This window comes from Rhinolophus ferrumequinum, chromosome 23, assembly GCF_004115265.2.
Source record: "Rhinolophus ferrumequinum isolate MPI-CBG mRhiFer1 chromosome 23, mRhiFer1_v1.p, whole genome shotgun sequence".
NCBI classification, from domain to species: domain Eukaryota; kingdom Metazoa; phylum Chordata; class Mammalia; order Chiroptera; family Rhinolophidae; genus Rhinolophus; species Rhinolophus ferrumequinum.
Window position 1 is genome coordinate 30,502,461 of NC_046306.1, and position 18,650 is coordinate 30,521,110.

The 18,650-nt window shown below is 35.8% G+C and overlaps 1 protein-coding gene across 4 annotated transcripts in view; it reads right to left on the minus strand.

The window, feature by feature from the left end:
* The window catches only part of PAK5 (p21 (RAC1) activated kinase 5), a 283,597-nt gene that overhangs the window by 169,113 nt on the left and 95,834 nt on the right, over nucleotides 1–18,650 (minus strand). For 3 of the 4 annotated variants that reach the window (XM_033095502.1, XM_033095504.1, XM_033095503.1), the window contains exon 2: nucleotides 6,218–6,363. The gene's annotated coding sequence lies outside the window, so the exon portion shown is untranslated. Of the gene's footprint in view, nucleotides 1–579; nucleotides 620–6,217; nucleotides 6,364–18,650 lie in introns of those variants that run through there. The other variant, XM_033095505.1, reaches the window with a different exon arrangement.

Sequence of the window (18,650 nt, forward strand, 5' to 3'; positions counted from 1 at the left end):
ATCTTAAACACAAATGTTCAAGGAGATGAGCAAATATGTAGACTATATGAGTATGAGATCGTTATTATAAAGCTCAAAAGGAAGCAAAAGTTAATAACATAGAGATATATTCATGTTTGGTCCTTTTTTTAAAGCAAGAAATTGACTCAAACTTAGGCTAGTGGTTACCTCTGGAGGGTAGATGGGTAAATGGAACAGAAAGACACCCTGCTCCCCAAGGAAAAATTAATTAACCGATCAATTATTATGTTCTCAGCGAGTGTTCACTGGATTTCGTATCTTTGCTCTCAGCTTTAGCTGTTTATTTACCTTTAGTTATGTTATTTTCTGTTTATTTCACCTCTTTAAAAAATATCTCTATCTCACTTTTTAAAATCAGTAAGCAAAGAATCACAAACATTTTTGGTAGAGAAGAATGAATGTAATGCATTCCTCAAGCCAACAAGCGTGTGTATTTTGGCCCGGGTTCATCATTCATGGATCTTGCCAGCATGTATTTCCACAGTCAAATTCCCATCCTGCCTCCAAGGAGCTGGAGGTGCTAACATTTGTTTAAGCCTCACAATAAATTTGCTGTACCTGGTGACTTGGGAGAGCTCCACAGTCAAAACAACGGGCCCTGGAGAACAATAAAAATTACTTAGAAAAACTACAGAATAAGGCTTCTATTTAATGTACACAATTCAGTCTTAGAGTGAAGAAACCCATGAACTGAAAGTTACCATTTCACACACACACGTCCCAATGGAAACACAGATGCACAGATCTCTATATAAATATGTCCCTAATGTCAATGGGGTCCAACTGGCTCACAGAAATGTGCCCCAGAAAGTAGGCCTCATGAGAGTCCAGAGCCTTGGAATTTCAGGTTGAGATAATGATCCAAAAATCCTTCATTAGTTTCCTCAAAGACCCACTCACTATGCTTAGCACACTTATGGAAGGTGCATCACAGAAAGAAATTCTATTACGTAATCTGCATCACTGCATTACCGTCTTGAAGCCACCAACACAGTCATAGGCTGAAAAGTTCTTGCATTTAGGCCTACTCTCAACCTCACATTCTTCTCTAAACACCATGAAGGTATTTGCATCCTCCCTTCCTACTTCCTTTCCTTTTGAAATAAATACAAATCCTGTCACAAGAGAAACTCTTATAATTTTGTTAACAATATTGTTACAGCAATCTGTCCCCTCAACCATCCATTCATTGACCTTTGTTCATCTTCCAATTTGCTTATCACTTTTTCATAAACATTATTCTGCCTGCAAGTTACCGTGTTTCCCTGAAAATAAGAACTAGCCAGACCATCAGCTCTAATGCATCTTTTGGAGCAAAAATTAATATAAAACTCGGTCTTATTTTAATATAATATAAGACAGGGTCTTATATAAGACCAGGTCTATAATATAATATAATATAATATAATATAATATAATATAATACAATATAATATAATATAATAATATAATATAATATCGAGTCATATCAATTTTTGCTCCCAAAGATGCATTAGAGCTGATGGTCTGGCTGGGTCTTATTTTCGGGGAAACACGGTAGCTTTTATTTTCCTGAATTCTGGTACATTTTTACACAACTTGTGTTCCTTAATCTTGCTCTCTCTCATGGTGCTTGACTCTTCTCTTTCCTTTACTGCCATATGACTTCATTCCCAAGTCACCGGACAGCATTATGGGACATCATGTTTCTGTCTCTTTGAACATATACTATCCTCCTTGCCTTACATCAGCTTCCTGCTTCATCTGGCTGGAGAACACCTAGTCATCTATGAACTTTAATCTAGATGTTTCTGTTCTTGGGAGATTGTAATCTAGATCCTCCTCTTTTTGTGTCAATGCCCTTTTGAAAGGTGACCTTGAAGCTCCCCTTACCGAGAGGTAGAGAGTCTATTTCCATATAACCTTGTGAGTTTCTCTGGCCCATATAAGGCAGGAGAAGTGATTGTTCTGAGCCTAGGCCTCAAGAAGCCTTGCACACTCTCTTCAACCTTCCTCAGTCACCATGTGAATAAGCCCAGGCTCACCTGCTGGAGAACTGATTTGACCCAGCTTCATCCAATCAATTACGAGCTACGTGAGCAAAGTCATTTTAGACTATCCAGCCCTCAGCCAACCTGTCAGCTGACTGCAGATGGAGCAAAGAACCCTGCCAAGCTCAGCCAAACCTGACCTAGATCAGAACTCATTAACTCAACCATAGACTCATGAGCAATAATGCATGCTTATTGTTTTAAGTTACTATGACATTAGTTATGACATTAATTTGTTATGCAGCAACAACTGATGTTCCCTTTCTTGATTCTATGTGATAGCCGCAGCATACTTCTATTATAGCCCTTACGTCACTACGTTTTCCTGTCTTTCTCTTCCACAAACATATGAGCTCCTTGAGAACAGGGGCAATTTTTGTTTTGTATCCCATTTGTATCTAAATAGCACCTGCCAACTCTTCAATAAATAGATGTCAGAAAAATATCAATGATTAATTTGTTAAATAAGGATTACACTGATGCCCAAGGGATGGTTTTGGAGGCAAACCAGAGTTTGAATCCCAACTCTATTCCCTATGTGTTACTCCAGAGAATTCGCTTAACCTTGCTCAACCTTATGTGCTCATATATAAACTGAAGACGAGAATAATGTATAGGCTGCAGGAGTGCGGTGATAAGATATATATCTGCCACCCCTCAACCTGGCATAGAGTGTTCAACAAATAAGAATTAAATTACTCAATAAATGATGTCTCTAGTAATACCATCATGATTATCATCGTTGTTGTTGTATCACTTCCTGTAGCAGAAACTGTAGGTGTTCTGTCCATATCCCTTTGGAATTCACAATTTTTGTGCATGCTGACCTGAAGGTGGCTTCTGATGGCAATTATCTCGAACTCTGTGCCTGAGGGCTTCCTCTGGATGCTGGAGTCCCCTTGGTTCACATATATGGCAGATGACAAATGCTAGGGAGTTTACATCATCCATTTCCACCTAGAGGAGCAGCCCAGATCAGAGAAGGTAGCTACAAACCCCAGTTTCCTTGCCATTGGTTAGGATGAATCCATGGTATGTTGTATACTCTATCCCAGAATTATCCAATGGGATTGTGCACCTCTTGGCCACAGTGGCAATACAATAACTTTTTCTGTCTTCCTTCTGTTCCTTATCTCACATCCACCCTCCCCTACAGAGGTATACTAGCATCACCTCCCAAATAAACACTAATATCCAAATTTCTTATCTTACCATCTGATTCTACAAAAACCAACCTAAGACACTATTGCTTTCTGTTTCATTTTATCCTTATTGCTTCAGAATCCAATGACTTCTTCCTAGCCTTTTAATGATCTCTTCAGCTAATCAGAGTTGTATCCAGTCCAGTGTATGACAAGACCATCACAGAATATGGTGTCACAATTTAGGTCTTCTCCGATGTTTCCACATGGCTCAATTCTCTGAGTATATGAGAATAGGGTTGCTTGCAGTTGATGTTGGGTACCTCTGGGCTTATCTTGCAGGGTACCTGGAACCACTGATTCTTGGCCGAGACAGAGGTGAACTGTACAGGCTAGTGATTTATAACATGCTGTTAAAAGTCCAAAATTCCAACCCCAGAGGCATACTGTACCAGCTTGTATACACTTTTTATTGAAACTCCCTGGATTGATGGTTTGCACCGGTTTGCCTGTTCACAAAGCCTGTGTTTAGCTACCTGAGCTGCGAGATATCAAATACCCTTCAGTAAGCTTGAGCCTTGACTCCCCTGAGACTGAGGTGTTGCACATGTATTTTGGTGGTTCGTGATCAGAAGACAAAATGCTCCCGTGTGATGGAGCCACGACCCTGGAAGCTGTACCTGGAAGTCTCAGTCCTCGCCGATGCTGTACCTTATCCTTTGCCTTTAGTATTGCTTTGCATGTTTTTCAGTTACCCGACACCATATAATTGCTGCACTGAGGCTGCTTTCTGACCACCAAAGCCTTTTGATAGGCGTCTGAGGTGGAGGAAGGAAGGGTTGTTACAGCACCCAAATTTAGAACCGTTTCAGAAAGTGATGGGTACAACATTTTATTGAGCCCTTAAAATGTTGTTTGGCTGAGTTATCATGAAAATTTTTCTGAACACAGGCTTTCAGGTTGGGTCACGCTCCAACAGTGGCTGTTGGCTTCTTGATGTCTTGGCTAAACCTGCCAAGGTCACTGCAAAATTCTTTATTCTCTCATCCCTCCTCATGCACGATGGTCACATACCCCAATGTAGGAAGCCCTCATTGTGAAGAGTGTTAGTTTCTCTTGCAAACATTGCTTAAATCCACATATTGTTGTCTTTTTAAAACACCAGTTTTAAGTAGTGTTTAGTTTTTCCTTCAATGTTCCACCTAGAAATAATCCAGTATGAAAAGTTTTAGCCTTGAAGTCATGCTTGACTGACCTGAGCCACTAGTCCTTAAAAAACCTCATAGGTTTCTTTCTTATGGGGCAGGGGACCCTTCACACAGTCCCCTCTCGTGGTCTGAGTAACAATGTTCTCAGAAGCCAAGAACAATGCAGGAAGGAAGAGAGGCGTCGCCAAATCTCCTGGAAGGCTCCAGTTACCAAGTGTTATAAGATAACCTGCCCAGAACATCAGATTTCAGGGTAGAATTTTATTTATTTTTTTAGAATTTCACATCACTCCCCACACCAAGTTTCAGAAGCAGGCCATAAATACACGTCATAAGCTGTTCTTTGAAACAGTGAAATAAATTACCATTTGAGTATTGTATATTACAACAAAAATGAACATCATACCCTTCATGTGAAAATTAGAATTACGTTGGGGGATTCATGAAGAGCATTGATGATCATCTAGTTTAATCTAGCTGAAGCAGATGCCATGTGTACCCAACGCCATGTCCCGGAGCCAACTCTCCGTCATCCCTTACCTAGCTGACAGCACCCAGTTTTTCACTATTACTGAGCCCCCACCTTTTAGCTAAATAAAGCAGTATGGTCTTTTAAAAATATAATATGAAATCACCACTCTAGTGATAACTCTCCAGTGGTTTCTGTTGTCATTGGAGTAAAAGCAACACACTTTCCCATGTGTACAGGCTCTCTAACTTAATCTTCTAACTCATGCTTCTCCAAATCCCCTCTCAAAGCAATACAGCTCTGCTTTCTGATCCTTGAACACGTCCACCCAGGTTCTGGTTCCTGGCACATGAACTGTGCTGTCTGCAAACCTTTACTTAGCTGGCTCCTTTTCACCATTCAACTCTCAGCTCAAAATTCCCGGAGTGGTCTGCTCTGACGCCCAGACTAAAGTAGCCCCCCAGTCACCCTTTATCTCATTAATTGTTTATCATGTTCATAAACTCTATTAATGGCCGCATTTATTTACATTTTCTTTTTGCATTTATTTACTTCCTCATCTCCTCCCACTAGAATGGCAGTTCCTTCAAGGCTACACCCTTGAGTTTTTTTGTTCACTATCACATCCTATTTCCTAAAACAATTTGCAGGCACATAGGAGTCACCCAATGAATAATTGTTGAATAAAGTACTTTTCTGCTTTTTTACTATTGCATATTTTTCTTTTCTTACGGAGATATCGTTGACGTGGAACATTATATTAGTTTCAGGTGTATGACATAATGATTTGATATTTGTATATATTACAAAATGATCACACTCAGCAAATCACCAAATGATCATCCTTCACCAAAAACAATCACAATGCTTTTTTTATCATGATGACAACTTTTAAGATCTACTTTCTTAGTAACTTTTAAATACACAACAGTATTAACTATAGTCACCATGCTGTACATTATATCCCCAGGATATAGTTATTTTACAACTAGAAGTTTATACCTTTTGACCACCTTCACCCATTTCATCTCTCCTCCCAAACCCCATCTCTGACAACCACCAATCTGTACTCTGTATCTATGAGTTCAGATTTTTAAAATTTTATTATTTTTTTAGATTCCACATTGAAGGGAGATCACACAGTAATTGTCTTTCTCAGTCTGACTTACTTTACTTAGTATAATGCCCTTGAGGCCCATCTATATGGTTGCAAACAGCAAGATTTCTTTCTTTTCTAAGGTTGAATAATATTCCATTGTGTGTGTGTGTGTGTGTGTGTGTGTGTGTGTGTGTGTAATTTAAAACTAAATTTAAAAGGCAAAAATGTAACATAATTTATTCTCCTACCTTTGTATGATGGCTATGGATGAATCAGACTCCCAAGGAGTGTGGCTATTTCTGTTCTGCAACTTTTCGTTGGAGTTCTTCAGTGTTCTTCATTTTTCCTCAGCGTTCATTTTGGCAACAGGTGGAAGCATTTTGCCAGTGTTCTTCTGTAACAACACGGTACCAACATGAGTCAGAACCCCACCGATATCATTGTTTAAAAATAAACATATAACCTCATTTACTTCACATTCTCCCACATGCTGTACATCCTTTCTTTACTGTTTCTCTCATTTCCTCAGGCAGGCAGTTCCTTACTGATATGTATATTATTACCTGGACACAACCAGGCAGTGTGAGACTCCCTTTAGCACCTTGCCTGCATCTGTCACAGCCCTCTCTAACCCTTCCACCCTGAGTCCACCTCTCTAACAGATGTAAGCCCAATGGGGACAGGCACTGCGCCTTTGGTACCTGAATCTCTGGGGCCAAGCCCACTCACTTGTAATTACAAATGTTTAATACAGTTGATTCCCATTATTTGCGGTCGTTATGTCCTATAAAGTTGCTGCGAACACTGAATTAGTGAATGCTGAACCATTGATCTCAGGGGAAATACAGGATTAGGTTTCTACTGGCCTGGCCCCAACATTTTTTTCATTCAACCAATACATAACCTTGTTTTATGGTTTTATGTACGTATCTGTGTAAAGACCACCACATTTAATATATATTGCTCATCCATTACATTCAACTCTTAGCCAACAACACCATAACTCATACTTGAATGAAGCTTACATAAGACATGTATTTTCTCCATAAGGCACATCACATCCTTCTTGTTAGGAACGCTAGATAGATAGCATTTCAGCACTATGCTGGTGGGCCATTTCAAACAGCAAAATCAGCAGAAAGGCAAGACAACATGAAAAGGTGAATGTGTAGCTATAAAGTCCATGAATAATGAGGATTAACAGTATACACATTGGCTGACTCGAAGTTATATGCAAATCTATAAGTTCCTAATTTTGCTGGTTCAGCACAGCACTGCCATTGAAATGAGTAAATAATAAATATTACTGCTAGGGTAGAAAGAGACTAAATACAGATTTCATATGCTTCATGAAAGATCCAGGAACTGAAAGCAGTTATTCTCTCCTAACCCATTAGAAAGACAAATTCCAGATCCTAGTTCTTTTCTTCTTCCTAACATTAATCATTGCTTATCCAATTTTCAGACAAGTGCAAAGAAAACTTCCCTGAAAATAATTATAGGTTGATAGTTCACCTTATTCACTATGGGACAACCCAAAATGATCCCAGAAGATGGCTCTATTTTTCTCCTTGGATAATAAGAACAAATACCTGTTTTTATTTTATTATATACGTCAGTTTACCACAAGCATACTACATATACTTAGCAGACTTGTATTTTCTGTAAAAATACCAGCACTTTACGACATTAAAAAATGGAGGTTTCACACTTTAAAATATTTAACCATTTAAAAATGTTTAACACTTCTTTAAGAATACAGATTTATGTTTTAAAGCTATTGCAAAGGTTTTCCAATTAAGTTTATTTCCTTATATTTTAAATTGGTTAAATTCAACCTTGATTTATTTGCAGTTCACTGAAAGTAACTTATAAAATCATCTACTGAAAAGCATACCCTATGTGTTTAACTATCACTGCTAAGATCAGGAGGACATGCTAGACAGCAATATTTTGCACAGGTTACAAGAAATCCTAGAAGGATGGTTCTGAAAGCTCAATTCTTATACACTTTTAATTTAGTTCAAAATTGGTTGCCAGATGGGCGGGAGTTCGGGGGAGCTGGGTGAAATATGTGAAGAGGTTAATAAGTACAAATTGGTAGTTACAAAAGAGTCATGGGGATATAAGGTACAGCTTAGGGAATATTGTTAATAATATTATAATAATTATGTATGGTGTATAATTATGTAAGTTATATAAATGTCTAACCACTATGCTGTACACCTGAAACTAATACAATATTGAATGTCAACTGTAATTGAAAAATAAAATAAAATTTAGTTCAAAATCAGCTAAAATATAAATAGACAGAATTTTCTTTTAAAGTCCTGTGATACTCTCTCCAAATATTTCAGAGTATCCGAAAATAAGTCATCTTGTCAGGAAGTACAATTTCGGGATTGATGACACCATATGGTCTACTGTGTAACAATAACATATTTTACAAAAGTGATATCTTGACCCAGAAAATTAAAATGAAACAAATGTACCTTATTTTTATACTTTATCAATAGCATTACATTATACTTTATATGTAATTAACCAATATGTGCTTTGAGCTTATTTTGTAAGAATTAGCACTACATTTAATTTTCTAATTATTCTGCTATTTAAACCAAATTAATAACAAAAAAATCAGAAATCATAAACTTATTTTAATACACGCCTAAATCATCACTAAAAGTCTCCTTTCAAATTTCTTTTTCTTTAAACATGCCACTAAAAAGCTGTTATCTACATATCTCTGATAAAGCCATATTGCCACTACTGACTTTTTAAAAAGCAATCTGAATTCAGCAGAGTAGATTCAGATAACAGGTATATCATTCTGAATCCATTGGTACTGAATGTCTTAATACGAGGTGTTGTTGCCAACTAAATTTAATGTTTAATTTTAATTAATTTTAACAATATTAAATATTTCTAAGCTTAAAGAGGAAGGTGTTGGCTTTGGAATTGACAGACATGGCTCCATCTTATACTACCTGCATGGTTTGGAGCAGTTCATGTTTTCCCGAGTATATTTACTCATCTGAAATATGGAGATGGACACCATGTTCTAAACCATACAATGGTCTTTAGGATAAAGTGGAAATGGCCTATGTAAATTTCCTGGCCAATAATGAATAGTATACAATGTTAGCTCTTGTTTTAATTAATTACAAAACCAACCCAAGCAGTATTTCAGATAACTGAATTTAGCTCTTAAAACTTAAAAGCAATGACCTGCCACTTGTGAAGTTTGGGGGAAAAAAAAAAAGTTATAGTTCATCCATTTTGACTTACCTGCAAAATAAGCACCTCTGCAGCTGTGTGGGGTGTGTGTGTGTGTGTGTGTGTGTGTGTGTGTGTGTGTGTGTGTTTTATAAAAATAGAGGTATACCTATCAAACAAGCATAACTAAGCTTTTAACACATAAGCCCATGCCATTTTCCATATTTCACTTCCATAGATTATCTGGTAAATTGGCCCCTCAATATTGGGCACCTTGAGCATCAGGTCAAATAAAAAAACAAAAACTTTATTACAAATAGCACATGAGTCTGAGGTACGGTTATATTATTGAGCTCATTGGCAAATTACTAAAAAAAACCTCTAAGATTCTACTTTATATAGAACAGAGTAAAGATTAACCATCAATTATTAGTACAAATAGTTTTAGTCCCTGCACACTTTTCCCCCACACATTCAAGGATGAATGACTTATGCAGATACATTTTAATGTGCTTGAGACCCAGGATGAAATGGGTCCCCATCAGTCCTGCAATCTTAAAATGTTTGTTGCATTATTCACCTTTTTATTCACTTCCCCTTGTACTTAGAGATGCAATTTTCGAATGCATGTACTTGGGGATATTTACTTTATTCTAGGGATTATAATCCAAAACTCTCATTATATATTTGGTTGCTCAACTTGTCCCAGTTTTGGCTACTGGGAACTCCAGATACACTCACGTGTCCTTTGGACATGCTCTTGGTTTTTTTTTTTTTGTTTGTTTGTTTTTGGAGGGGGGTTGCTTTTTGAGTGCTATCTTAAACGTTCTGACAATACAAATATTCTGGGCAATTCACATTTTTCCTGATCCAGCCATGGAATTAACTACTTCTCCAAAGAACCCTGGTTCCTTTCATTGGAGAATGGTGTTTAGAAATCAAGATGTGGGCATTAGGTTTACTCTTTGTTACTGGGGTGTCACTGATTTTAGGCTTTCTCAATAGTCAGAGTTAGTAAATATGTGTATGTATACTAACTTATACATATACACACACCTATATTTATGCATAAACTCAATTTAATCATTAGAAACCATCAGACAAAGCAAAATTGAGAGACATTCTACAAAATAACTCATTAGTATACTTCGAAAGTATCAAGTTCATGAAAGACAAGAAAGAATGAGTAACTGTCTTCAACTGAAGGAGACTAAGGAGACACGACAACTAACTGTAATTTGGGGTCTTGGATTGAACATGAAAAGGACACTAATGGGAAAACAGATGAAATTAAATAAGGTCTTTAGCTTAGTTTATATTAGGAGTTGGCAACCTACAGCTCCCGTGTCAAATATGGTCTGTCACCTATTTTTGTAAATAAAGTTTTATTGAAACGGATACTCTCATTTGTTTCCATGTTGTCTATGACTGTTTTTGTACTTCAGTGGTAAACTTAAGTAGCAGTGACAGACACCTAAAATAGTTACTATCTGGCCCTTTATAGAAAAAGCTTGCTAATTCCTGATTTATTGTGTTGTACCATTTTTAAATTCCAATTTTTGATAATTTTACTATGGTTATGTAAAATGTTAATATTAGGGGTGATGATGTTTGGAAACTCTATACTACTTTTGCAAATTTTCTGTAGGTCTAAAATTATTTCAAAATAAAAACTGAAAGTATTTTAATTAGGTGCTAACATATAAAATACAGGAAATTTCACATAAAATTTCTGTATTTGTGGGGTTTTTTTTTGAAAAGTCAGGATGTTTGATAACACTGCCCAATAATCAAAGTAAAATGAAAGTTGAATCCTGTGGTTAATATGTCTGATACTGCTGATCGTTGACGACTGGCTTCCAGAGCATCAGAACTCTGATTTTGTTAGGGCACAAAGTATCAGATAAAAGACCATATTTCCTATTTTCTCATAACCAGGCGTGGTCAATGATGTATAAGCATAAGTGTTTAAGTGAGACTTTAAGGAAAGCCCATTAGATAGGTCAAGAGGCAAACACAAGCCCTATTTGCCCTTCCCCCTTTCTACTGCTTTTTGCCTGGAAAATCAATGTAATGGCTGGAGTTATAGCAGTCATCTTAGACCATGAGGTGAGAATAGAAACCATGTATCCATTTTCACTTCAGGTAGAGGCCAAAGTAGATGAAATTTGTGATAGATTAATTGTGGCCTAATTTTTCATGCATGTTTTTATTTGTGTGCTTTGCAACATCTCCCATCGAGGTGGAATCTGTTTCCCAACCCATTTAATCTGGGCTGGCCTTAAGACTTGATTTGGCCAAGAGAATGTGGCAGAAGTAACAGAATATCAGTTTTGAACCTCGAGACCTCTAGACCTTTGAACCTCTAAGACCTCAACTTTCTCATTTGGCAACCTTCCACTGATACGTGAAATATTTCATGCTAGAGAATGATGAGAGGCCATGTGGTGTGAGACCCATTTGTCCTAGCTGAGAACATCCTGAACCACCTACAGCCAGTCCCCCAAATACATGAGACAACCCAGTCAAGATCAACAGAGCTACTCCAGTGCTGACCGCAGATGTAGGCAAAATGCCAGCCAAGACCAGAAAATTCTCACAGCTTATTTGTACATTCTTTTTGTTTATGACACTGAGTTTGGGGTGGTTTGCTATGTGGTATATAGATCCTGTATCTCTTATGGCTATGGAGTCACCACTATGGCCTGAGACCTTTTGCCTAAAGTTATTTTATTATAAGAGAGAAAAACACCATCTTGCCTAAAAGACTCTTATTTTCAGTCTGTCTTACTTGGTACCAAATAGAATTCCTAAGTGACATATAAAGGGCATGAGCTGTTTACTTCTACATAATCCTCACTCATCATGTGTCATTTATGTCACCTGCCTTGCTCCTGTACCACTTGAATGTGTGACTTCTACTCTACAGCGCATTTTTTAAAAAGAAGAAGAAAGATGATCTTTTTGTCTCACTTTGTACTTTGAGGCTCTTTTAACTCAGTGGATTTTTTTTTAAAGGGGGCATAGTACAGGACATTTGTCGTATTGCTTTGTAAACTCATATTATACCCAAATAATGTGAACTGGAAGCCAATGGCTCAGGACAGCAGTGGAAATACCTGTGGGAGACTAACGAAGTGAGTGAAATGATGTTTTTTAGAGCATTTTAAGCTTATTAAGTTAATGCCAGCCTCTCTATATTGCCAAGTGCTGCTGGAAGTTTGACGAAATCCCTTTAAAGATGAAACATTTCTCTTAGAAAAGAGCAGTATAAATCTAGCATCAGATATTATTAGAAAAAAATGTGGAAATCCATGCAACAGTTGCCTTTAACATACATACGTATAGTTATATTGAGAGATTTGAGGTTTCAAAAAACGCTAAAGACATTCTGCTAAAAATAGTCATAATAATGCACATATAAAATAATTACATATATATCATAGCAGACTGAAAAAATATTAATAAACAGTGAATATTAAAACTATGACAACCTATCAATTAAAATACATAAGAGCAATTAACATTTCATATGTCTAATAAAAAGTAGTACAAAACAATTTGATGCTTTTATACTCGTATTTTAAACAGCAGTTTTCATCAATAAAATTACCACAAAAAAGGATATTTCAATTTATAACTGCTATAGCACTGCTGTGTTTTCAGAGAAAATTAAATACTTCCTATGAGAAATAGCTCCATATGGAGACTTGTACTTTATAATAAGAAACTCAAGAATGTGGAACCCATGCTTCGAATTTAGGTATCTATCATTTAATTCTCCATCACAAACCTTTAACAAAAAAAAGTAATAATATGTGCATGCTTAAAAGAGTCTTAGGCTCTGAGGATTCTTTGTAAAATGTAAAAACCCTTAACAAAAAATCTGGAAAAGATATGATGATGTAAGTGTGCTCTGATTGGCATGCTTACTCACTTGGAATGAATATACACACACATCCACATTAAATTGTAGGCACCAGTAACCACTGTTAGCCCAAGCAAGTGATTGTCTATTTCATTAAGCTCTTGATTGCTGACTTCAAATTCCTGTCAGCTGGTTTTCTGTGCTAATCCTTGATCTACTGTATAGAGACCCAGCCTCATCCGATGAAAAATGACTGGGATTCACGTATGTCAATGGTTGGTAAGAAATGTTTCTCGAAAATAAAATCCAATGGTCGGAACAGGGAAAATTCCAGTGCTGCATTATATAGCAAGCACCGCAAGGAGGTCCAGTGGGCACTGACGATGACAGAGAGTTTAGGTAGATACCATTTTTCCAACTCTTGGTGTTGTAGGCAAAGATTGAGGGCTTCATTCACCAACAAATTATGGTAGAACACATCTCCTTGGTAAAGAAGCCAGCTCTAAGGTGGCACTGCTCAAACGAAATACAATGTGAACCACAAATATGAGTCACACGTGTAATTTTAAATTTTCCAAAAAAGGTAAAAAGAAACAGGTAAAATTAATTTTAATAATGTATTTTAGTTAAACCAATATAGCCAAAATATCATCACTGAATCATGTACCAATGAAATATTCTCAGTCACTTTTTTCAGAATAGACCTTTGAAATCCAGTGTGTATTTAAGGCTTACAGTACATATCTCAATTTGGGGTAGCCAAATTTCAATTTCTCAATAGTCGTATCTGGCTTCCATATTGGGCATTGCAAGTCTAGAGTACTCTATGATTTACTGTGATGATTTAGAGATATTAGGAGTGACAGTAACTAGAGACTAAAAGAATCTTTCAAATATAATAGATTAACAAACTTTCCAAGAAGAATTTCACAGAAATTACATTAGTAATACAAACATTAAAACCAACTAATTGGGTGTTTTAGTTTTTAAACATGCCACTTTTAAAGCAGGATTTTGCACTGGAGAGGCAGTATATCACTGCAAACTGTTTCACTTATAACTCAAATATTTTGCAGGTAAAGAAATTATTGGGACATTAACATATAATTAAAATTCATTAAACTGTAGTTAAACATCCCAAGCAAATACTGAAACATGTTTATTTATATTCTGCAACAAGGATAATAAAACATAATAATATAGGAAGACTGAAGCGAATATAAAATGTCAAAATTAATAGCACAATCTTATAATCTGCTTCCAATGCAATTATTAGTCTTTAGAAAGGAGTTCATTCACATTAAAAATTGACATGTAGGTTTTTCTCCATAGTCAACTGAGTTCATTAAAAAGATCTATAGATTTATTAGGTCAAATAGAAGATATAGAGGCCAGGTTGCATTTTAACAAGCCATAAAACCATAAAACCTCTACACAAAAATTGGTGCTGTGCAGAAAATGAAAAAAAAAATTTTTTCTAAAAGGTTTTTGAATAAAAATATTTATTTTTAAACAGTTGATGTACTCTAATATCAATTAAATGTTGTAAGCCATAAGGCTGTCAAGTTACCTGATAACTCAGTAATACTTAAAGTGTGTGCTTCTTAGGGTGGCTTTTAATGGTATTCCATGAGATTGTAAAACAAATAACTTTCACCAAAATATATATGGCAAAAGTTATACATTTAAAAAGCTCTCTGATTATGTATAGTTCAGGTATTCATTGTAGAAAAGTTGGAAAAAAAAAAAAAAAAAAAAACAAAAAAAAAACACAAAGCAGATTTTAAGAAAATCACTCAGAATCCCAGCACCCAAGACATGGATGACATTTTTAGTCTACATCCTTCCACAATTATACTACTGTGTTTCCCCCAAAATGAGACCTAGCCGGATAATCAGCTCTAATGCGTCTTTTGAAGCAAAAATTAATATAAGACCCAGTTGTATTTATATAATATAAGATCTAATCTTAATATAATATAATATAATATAATATAATATAATATAATATAATATAATATAATACCGGGTCATATTGATTTTTGCTCCAAAAGATGAATTAGAGCTGATTGTCTGGCTAGGTCTTATTTTCTGGGAAACAGGGTAGCATAATTATTATGCCAGGTCTTGGTGATATAATAAACTCATGTGGGCTCTCTTATAGATCTAATTCCTCCAACAGACCATGTAATCCCACTTGGTACACATGTACCCACACCTTTCCCCTCTCCTACACAGCCCTCTACGCAAAGGTTGTAGAGAGTTCAGGGGCATTTTAATCTCAGGCTGATCTATCAATGCCTCCTCTCATGTCCTCCTCCTCCCACTCCATGTCTCTCAGTCACACCCCGAACACTCACAACCATATAATAAGACCTCTATCTGAACACACTTTCTTCCAGTTAGTTCAAAACTTGAAATGTTATCTTATTTAAGAAGAGATGTTGCTTGCATAGAGACACAAATTACCAGCTTTACTTAACAACCCTAAAACAGTGGCATAATTTGGAAGAGACATCACCTTCCACCTTTTACTCACTAATATGTTGGTACTGGCTGATAAATGTAATCCTTTGGTTGTATTTTACTGGGCTTTACTTTGTACCTGGAAGAACCTACTTTCTCAGAACTAGATTCAACAAGAAACAATTATCGAGTGCTTAAGACAGCAGACATTGGATTCAGCACAGGCTAGTGAATTGTGCATGAATCAGACAGTCGTTTAACCTCACGAAAGTGATAGTAAGGAAGATAGCTCACAATCAATTAATAAATGGACACATATTTACACACTGGGATCAATGCCATGAAGGCTTTTTAGAAAATAGACAACGACATATTGGTTCTAAAATTCATATTGAAATTCAAAACTTAAAATAGCTAAAGTAAGGTTGAAAAAATAACAAAGTTGGAAGAATAAGAAATCAAGATAGTGTGATATTGATATTAACTTAGACACACAGATCAATGGACAAAATACGGTCAAAAAATAGAACCGCAGCTAGATATATGGACTACTGATTTTCAGCAAAGTTGCAAAAGCCATGCAGTAGAAAAAGGATAGTCTTTTTTAAAAAATGTTATTACAACAATTGCATGTCCATTTGCAAAAACACAAACTTTAATCATATTTATCACCATAGAAAAAGATAACTCAAAATGGATCACAGACTGAAATGTAAAACCTAAAACTATAAAACTTCTAGAAGAAAACATAGAAGATAAACTTAGTGATCATGGATAAGGCAGATTTCTTAGACATAACACTAAAGGCATGAGCCACAAAAGAAAATTTTGAAAAATTAAGCTTCATTAAAATTAAAGACTTCTGTTCTTCAGGGGTCACTGTTAGGAGGATGAAAAGACAAACCAAAGACTGAGAGAAACACTTTAAAGTCATAAATCTGACAAGGAGTTGTATTCAGAATAAAGAACCCTCAAAACAAAATACTTTTTTAAAAACGAAGGAACCCAATTAAAAACTCAGCAAAATTTGAACAGTTCATGAATATATATTGATGATAAGTACACACATGAAAGTATGTTCAATATTGTTAGTCATTAGAAAATGTAAGATTTAAACAGACAGTTCATGAATATATATTGATGATAAGTGTACACATGAAAATATGTTCAGTATCGGTAGTCATTAGGAAAACATAAACTAAAAACACAATGTGATACCACTGTACTCTCACTAGAATTTCTATAATTAAAAAGATTAACCACACCAAGTTTTGGTAAGGATGTAGAAAAACTGGGACTGACATACCTTCCTGGGAGAAGGTCAAATGTATAAAAGCACTTTGGAAAACAGTTTGGAAGTTTCTTAAAATGATAAACATATGCCTACTGTGTGATCCAGCTATTTCAGGACTAGATATTTACTCAAGAGAAATCAAATTATATGTCCACAGAGAGGCTTTTGTGTGCATGCTCATGGCAGTTTTATCAATAATAGCCCCAAACTGGAAACAACGCAAATGTCTATTAACAGGTAAGTGTTAAACAACTAGTTAAATATTGATACTATAGACTGCTGGCTAACAATAAAACAGAATGTACTCTTTTGGGGGAGAGAGCTATAAAAACTGATTAAAGTTTATATGACAAAAATCCCAATAAATGTTTCTTTTAATAAATGGCTTATCAATATTCTCAGATCCAGTCTAATTACCCAAGAAAAAGTCGTTTCCACTCTTCTTTTGTTCTACATCCTTCATTGAATTGAGTTTGTTCATTTCTGGCCTATAGTTTTTTTTGGATCTTTTCTGAATGTGATTTCAAGCTGAGACAAAAATTTACTCATGCTGGCCAAAGCGGTTTGGGAACCGAATGAACTCTTGATACGTACTACAACTTGGATAAATCTCAGAACAATGATTCTGAGTGAGAGGCCAGACCAGGAAATTGTACATACTATATGATTTCATTTATATAAAAATCTAGGAAATGCAACCTCATGCATGGTAACAGAAATAAGATCAGTGGTTGCCTGGGGACAAAGGTGATGGTGGATAGACAGGGATATGAGACAGATTTCAAAAAGCCACCAGAAAACTTTTGGGGGCGACAGAAATGTTCACCGTCTTATTTGTGCTGATGGTTTCATGATTGTATACAGATGTCAACACATATCAAACTGTACATTTTAAATATGGTCAGTATTTTTTCTTTGTAGGTCAGTTCCTCAATAAAGCTGTTTTTTTGTTTGTTTTTTGTTTTTGTTTTTAAAGAGTAGTCAGTTCCTCAGTTGTACTAGCCACATACTTAAATAAGCTCAATGATCTTATAGGGCGAATGCCTACTGTATTGTCAGGGCAGATATACAATATTCCCATCAAAGCAGAAATTTCTATTAGACAGCTCTGCTCAAAAGCCTGTATTATTACTAAAAAGTGATTGATAAATTTTAAAAAGCAAACAGGGGTAACTCTTCCTCTCACAAATATCTCAAGGTACTCTATCCATTATTGGCAGTACTCTGTAATATCTGCAAAGTCTCTTAAGTATTATGATGCCACATCACACTGAAAAAGACTTCTTTCTGCAGTTGGATCAACACAGGGTCTTTCTTCCTTCTTTAAAAAAAAAAAATCACAGCTTGCAAACATTGTCTAAGTGCTCACTGACCACTTGTCTAGAGTCATACAATAAAACAACCATGTCAGCTGGGTGAAATGATCTCCGTATTTGACATTTCCTGATACACAGATAAACCATAGTTTATGGAAGTGAATTTTAAATCTCCAGAAATTCAGAAAGAGGAGAACTAAATTACCTGCCTAAGAAAAAGTGCTATTTTTAATTTATCCTACTCTTTCTCTTGATTTTTCAGTCTTTTCCAAGAGCTAAATGTTATCATCAGCATGAGCCTGTACCTCCACATCCCTTTGTTATCAGGGGTCAGAACAAGGAACGTTGTGAGACTGAATAATCAATAATGTTTTTAAAATAATCAATAATGTTCTAGGCCTAATTTGAGAGAACCCCAGATTGAGTGATTTACAGAAAGGAAGGATGCTTTGTCTTCAGAAGGGTCTGTTTCGAATAAAATATTCAAGATAGAAGTATATCTTGTCACCAAGACTCTCAAC